Below are 6,110 nucleotides of genomic sequence, written 5' to 3' on the forward strand. Positions count from 1 at the left end.
AAACGACAAGATTTTCTTCCCATTCATTTGACTCACTTTATTGCAATATTTGTATTATTGGGATAATCTGGAACTGAACTTGCAATAGCTCTGAGGTATGCTTGTATTGACAACTCTGGTTGAATAACTTCTGTATATAATATGATGGTTAAAGAGCACGGATGCTGGAACCAGATTGCCTGAGTTTGAGTCCTAGCTCTGCCATTTATTGGGGGTGTGACTTTGGGGAAGCTCTCTGAGCATAATTTTCTTAAATGGAAAATGAAGGTAACAAAAGCACTTATTTCCTAGGGGGCTGTTGTGCAGAATAAATAAGCTAATGGGTGAGAGGCACTTAGGATGGTACCAGATACCATAACTGTGCAACCTTTGATAAATTACTTAACCTATCTGAGGCCCAACTTTCTGATTTATTACATGGAGATGATGATAATCCCAATCTTCCAAGTTATTGTATTGGCATATAGAAAATGGAACAAATATTTGCTGAATGGATAAATAAGTGACCATTAATTCTCTAGTATGTAGCTACCTAACGAGTTTTTTCAGGGCAGAAACCATGCACTTTTTCAACTTTACATTGCCAGTGTATCTCTTGAACTTACAAGTTGTTTAATGAATGTCTGTTGAATTAACAAAACATACAATACTTTATTTAACCCTGACAAACTCCAGAGTAATAGAACTTCTGCATTGGATATGGGTTATACCACATGATTTTTAAGGTCTCTCTCAAAGCCAGGTTTCTGAGTTTCTGTGGAATATCTGAAGTAGCCACAAAAAACACCTCTTTTTTTTTTTTTTAATGTTTATTTGTTTTTGAGAGAAAGAGAGAGAGAGAGCAGGGGAGGGGCAGAGAGAGAGAGAGAGACACAGAATCTGAAGCAGGCTCCAGTCTCTGAACTGTCAGCACAGAGCCTGTTACAGGGCTCAAACTCACAAACCATGAGATCATGACCTGAGCTGAAGTTGGTCGCTTAGCCAACTGAGCCACCCAGGCGCCCCAAAACACCTCTGTTTTTATGAGTACCTCCATGCCCCCAGCCTTTTCCCTCTGTGCAGAGACATTGAATACCCCATGTAATCCTCCTTTTTTCCCCTCTAATATTGTTCTGTCTGATCCATTTATCCCAGTCAGGAAACATAATTCCTTACTTCTTAAGCTTGATCAGGAGCTCTTGGAAGTTTCACCTTTTAATCTTTGTTTCCTTATTGCCTAGCACACTGCAGTTTCAAGCCCAGGGGACTATATAATCACATGAGGAGTTTACCTGGCCATACATGGAAGTGGAGCCCAGAGAAGGCCTTTAAGTAGAGGTGACATCTAAGCTGAGACCCAGAAGGTGAATAGAAGTTAGCCAGGCAAAGGAGGAGCATGGACATGAATGGTGTTATCTGGGTAAAGGAAACAGTATAAAACGGAGGGAATAGTATATGAAATGATTTAAAATGGTTGAGTATAAATTTGCTTATTTTTAATTCCTCATCCTAAGCCACACCCTGTCAAGTTAGCACTGGGCATTGACATCATCCCTATCATCCTTGGGCTAATAAAAGGAAAACATAAGGGAGAGTGTAGAACTCAGAGGTCATGAGAGCTTCAGCTTCCTGATCTATAAAGTGGGGACAATAGTCACACAGGCTGCTGAAAAATTAGCTCAGGTATTGTATGTGATGGTCTGGAAGGGGGTAGGTCTGCCTGGTGACATGGTCTTGTCTAGAAAGGGGCTCAATAGGTGAAATATATCAAACCAGAGATGATCCTCACTCAACAAGGGACAAAGGAAGTGAGATCTCGAATGAACAAAGGGGAGTGAAGTGAAAGAGAAGGAGTGGACCATGGAGGGTCTTTTAGTGACTTGTAAGCAGTAGGGTAAGCTAATCCAAAGATCATTCCACTCTTGGGGTGCTTGGGTGGCTCCGTTGGTTGAGCACCAGACTCTTGATTTCAGCTCAGGTCATGATCCCAGGGTTCTGGTATTGAGCCCCACCTTGGGCTATGCAGTGAGTGTAGAGCATGCTTGAGATTCATTCTCTCTCTCTCTCTCTCTCTCTCTCCCTCTCTCTCTGCTCCTCTCCCCCTAAATCCCCCTCAAAAGAAAGTCAAAGATTATTCCGTTCTTGAGAGAATTATTTACTGTTCACAGTTGTGTGGCAATCAGGATGCATCCAGAGCATGGAAGCTAGATCCAGAAGAACAGCTGGGTCCCAGGTATGGGATTTTCCATGTATTAGCTGATAATTGGACTAGTGATTTAATCACTCAGCCTCAGTTTCCTCATCTTTAAAATAAACACCTGGGTGCATCTTTAATAGGGGCACCTAGGTGGCTCTGTCAGTTAAGCATCTGACTGCAGCCCAGGTCATGATCTCATGGTTCATGAGTTCAAACCTCCCATTGGGTGAGCACAAGTCCTACATCTGCTGAGCTCAAGAGTCCTGCTTTAGGCTCCGAGGAATTCTCTCTCTCTATCTCTCTCTCCCTCTCTCTCTCTGCCCCTCGCTCACTTGTGGCCCTCTCTCTCTCAAAAAATAAAAATAAAAAAAATAAATTAAGCATAATAACCCAATCTGCTTTTTTACTGCCTGGTTGGTAAGGAGATCCTTGATGTAAAGCTGGTCAAAGTCTCCTGTAGCCTATACAGAGCTACACAAACATTAATAATAATAATAATTATTATCATTATTATTTCTTTTTCAATTATGTGACCACTTTTTGGCACTGGGACCACTGAGCTTCTTTTCCTCTTTCCTTTGTTTAAAGCTCAGGCATCAGAGACATCAGACCTGAAATTGCAGATTAGTGGGTTTCAGAAGCCCAGTGTAGCCCACTATATTTTTTGTTTACAATATTCTTAAAATATTTTAATTTGTCAAAAATCTGGAGATTTTAGGTGAAAATCCAGATTTCCATCTTCTCTTTAAAAAATCCACAAACTCACCCACATTCAGAAAAGCAACAGTCAACTGGAACTGAATAGTGGCAGCCCCTTTGCCTCTGTCCCAGCTACTCCTCCCCTGGCCCATAACTGGTTTAAGTTGTTCACCTGACCCCATGGGCATTTCAGTTTGCAGCCTCTGCATTAGACTCTTCTGGGTAAGTCTATTATCTTCGATTTTAAACATACCTCTTGCAGATAGGTTGTTGTTGCTGCTGCTGGTTTTTCTTGTTGAATACAGTGAGTTACTCAACTTTTTACAGGGGAGTTGGTGTAGTTCTCAGTTGGTGTTAGAATATTTGTAACACCCTTCACCATCCTCAGAAACACACACACGCACATACACATATGCACACACGCACTTGTGTATACACACCATTGCTGTCTATTTTCAGCTTGTTTTCCTTCCTCATTTCCACTCACCATTTGCATTCCTGTCATGAACATTAAATTCCTTATTTTCTTGTTAAAGATACCAGAGGATAACCTAAGTTAACCTGCCTTTTGAACAATTTAAACATCTGCATATTTTTACATACTTATTTTCATTTTTCCACTCTTTGTTTCTAAATGTTTACTTATTTATTTTGAGAAAGAGTGTGAGCAGGGTGGGGGCGGGGAAAGAAAGAGAGAGAGAGAAAGAAAGAGAAAATGAATGAATACCAAGCAGTCTCTGCACTGTCATCACAGAGCTGGCATGGGGCTCGAATTCACGAACTGTGAGATCATGACCTGAGCCTAAATCAAGAGCCAGACACTTAGCCGACTGAGCCACCCAGGCACCCCCATGATTTCTACTCTATATTTCTATCCTTAACTAGATCACTGACGTCTTCTTTAGGAAGGATCAGGAGTCTCATAATTTGGATGTATTTCTCCTTTTCCTTTGCCCACTCTCCCCTTGGGTTATATCTTTGCATCAAAATGGTTTTTGTCTTGGTTGTTTTATATCGCAGTTGCTTCTTTGAATGAGAGGTGGGATGAGCTTGGACTCTGCTGTCAGGACTTCAGGCTCTCTTGCTCTGCCACTACTGTGTGGGCCTTACTTTACTGACCCAATTCAGGTGCCCCTCATGGGGTTGTTATGAAGAATCAATGACTTTGTAATCTGGTTTTCAAAGTGTGATCCCCCTACCAGTGGCATCAGCACCCAATGGAAACTTGTTAGAAATGCAAATTCTCAGGCCCCACCACAAAACTACTGAATCAGAAGCTCTGGAGGTGGCGTTCCTGTGATCACAAGCCTGCCAGATGATTCTGATGCAGGCTCTAATTTGGGAATCACATGACCGAATGTATGCTAAAGCGCCTAGAACCTTAGCACATACCTCACTCTTGGTGTCTGAGGTTCAGGTTAGGTAACAGGAAAGGCCTGTGTCCTAGGCTGTATTTCTTTGGCCAAGTAACTGGTTCAGAGTTGAGCATGTGTCCCAAGCTGGGCTAAGAGCCCTATCTGGAATTTTGGCTAGAGCTATAAGGAAAGAGGAGCTTCTTTTTCTTGGATGAGTCAAGATAATAGGAGCCTGAAGCTGTTGGTGGCCTTTGTCATTGCCAGGAGAAGTTGGCTTGACAATGAAGTTTATGCAAAGGAAAACAGAGCTGAGAGAAAAATAGGGAGGGGGAGGGGAAGGAGGAGGGGAGATGGAGAAAGAGATCAAGAGATTAATTACTCCCAGCCACTGGATCCATCCAGTCCTCAGATTTTTCAGTTACCTTACTTGATTATTTTGCCCTTCTATGCCTAAGGCCATTTCAGTCGGGCTCTGACACTGGAAATCAAAATAATACTTGTATAGCTAATGTAAAATTTTTGTGTTGCTGATAAACAAGGCTGGAAACTTAAGCTTTCCTCTCAAAACAAATATTTATATGAGGAATAAGAATCAAAAAAGTGTGGATGAGAGGAGTCAGTGTGATGGATAAGAAAGAATATCAGGCCAGGGGTCAGAAAACCTGGGTTCTAATTTTGGGAAGTTCCCTCCACTGTGTGACTTTGTAAAATTAACCCTATGTCAAAAGAAGTAATGTACATATTCATGATTCAAGTGTTGTATCATGTGAAGTCAAAGAATTAATAGAGTTGCTTCCAGAATTCCTTACATATATAAAATGGTAAGTTTTCAATATTAGTAAGGGGAGGCAGAGGAAGGGACACTTCTTAGTTTTTCATATGCCACTCTTTCATCTAGATGATAGAATAATTTTTTTTTTAATTTTTTTTTAACATTTATTTATTTTTGAGACAGAGAGAGACAGAGCATGATTGGGGGAGGGTCAGAGAGAGGGAGACACAGAATCTGAAACAGGCTCCAGGCTCTGAGCCATCAGCACAGAGCCCGACGCGGGGCTCAAACTCACGGACCGTGAGATCATGCCCTGAGCCGAAGTCGGCCACTTAACCGACTGAGCCACCCAGGCGCCCCGATAGAATAATTTTTAAAATAATTTTTAATGTTCTTGAGAGAGAGAGAGAGACAGAGTATGAGTGGGGGAGGGGCAGAGAGAGAGGGAGACACAGAATCTGATGCAGCCTCCAGGATCTGAGTTGTCAGCACAGAGCTTGATGCGGGGCTTGATCCCACAAACCTGAGCCGAAGTCAGGCGCTTAACCGACTGAGCCACCCATGCGCTCCAAATACTTAATTTTTTTTGAGTTTATTTATTTATTTTTTGACAGAGACAGTGTGCGTGCAAGCAGGGGAGGGGCAGAGGGAGAGAGAATCCCACGCAGGCTCTGCGCTGTCAGCACAGAGCACAATGTGGGGCTCGATCCCATTAACTGTGAGATTGTGACCTGAACCGAAATCAAGAGTTGGACGCTCAACTGAGCTACTCAGGCATCTTTATGATAGAATACTTTAAAAGATACACTTAAAAATGTATCTGAAGAGGATGAAAAGACAAGCCAAAGAATTGGAAAAAATATTTGCAAAACACATATCTGAATAAAGACTTGTATCAAAAATATGCAAAGAACTTTTATTTATTTTTTTTCATTTATATATGAAATTTATTGTCAAATTGGTTTCCATACAACACCCAGTGCTCATCCCAAAAGGTGCCCTCCTCAATACCCATCACCCACCCTCTCCTCCCTCCCACCCCCCATCAACCCTCAGTTTGCTCTCAGTTCTCAACAGTCTCTTATGCTTTGGCTCTCTCCCACTCTAA

Source organism: Herpailurus yagouaroundi, unplaced genomic scaffold (genome assembly GCF_014898765.1).
Source record: "Herpailurus yagouaroundi ecotype Mexico unplaced genomic scaffold, PumYag 182, whole genome shotgun sequence".
NCBI classification, from domain to species: Eukaryota; Metazoa; Chordata; class Mammalia; order Carnivora; family Felidae; genus Herpailurus; species Herpailurus yagouaroundi.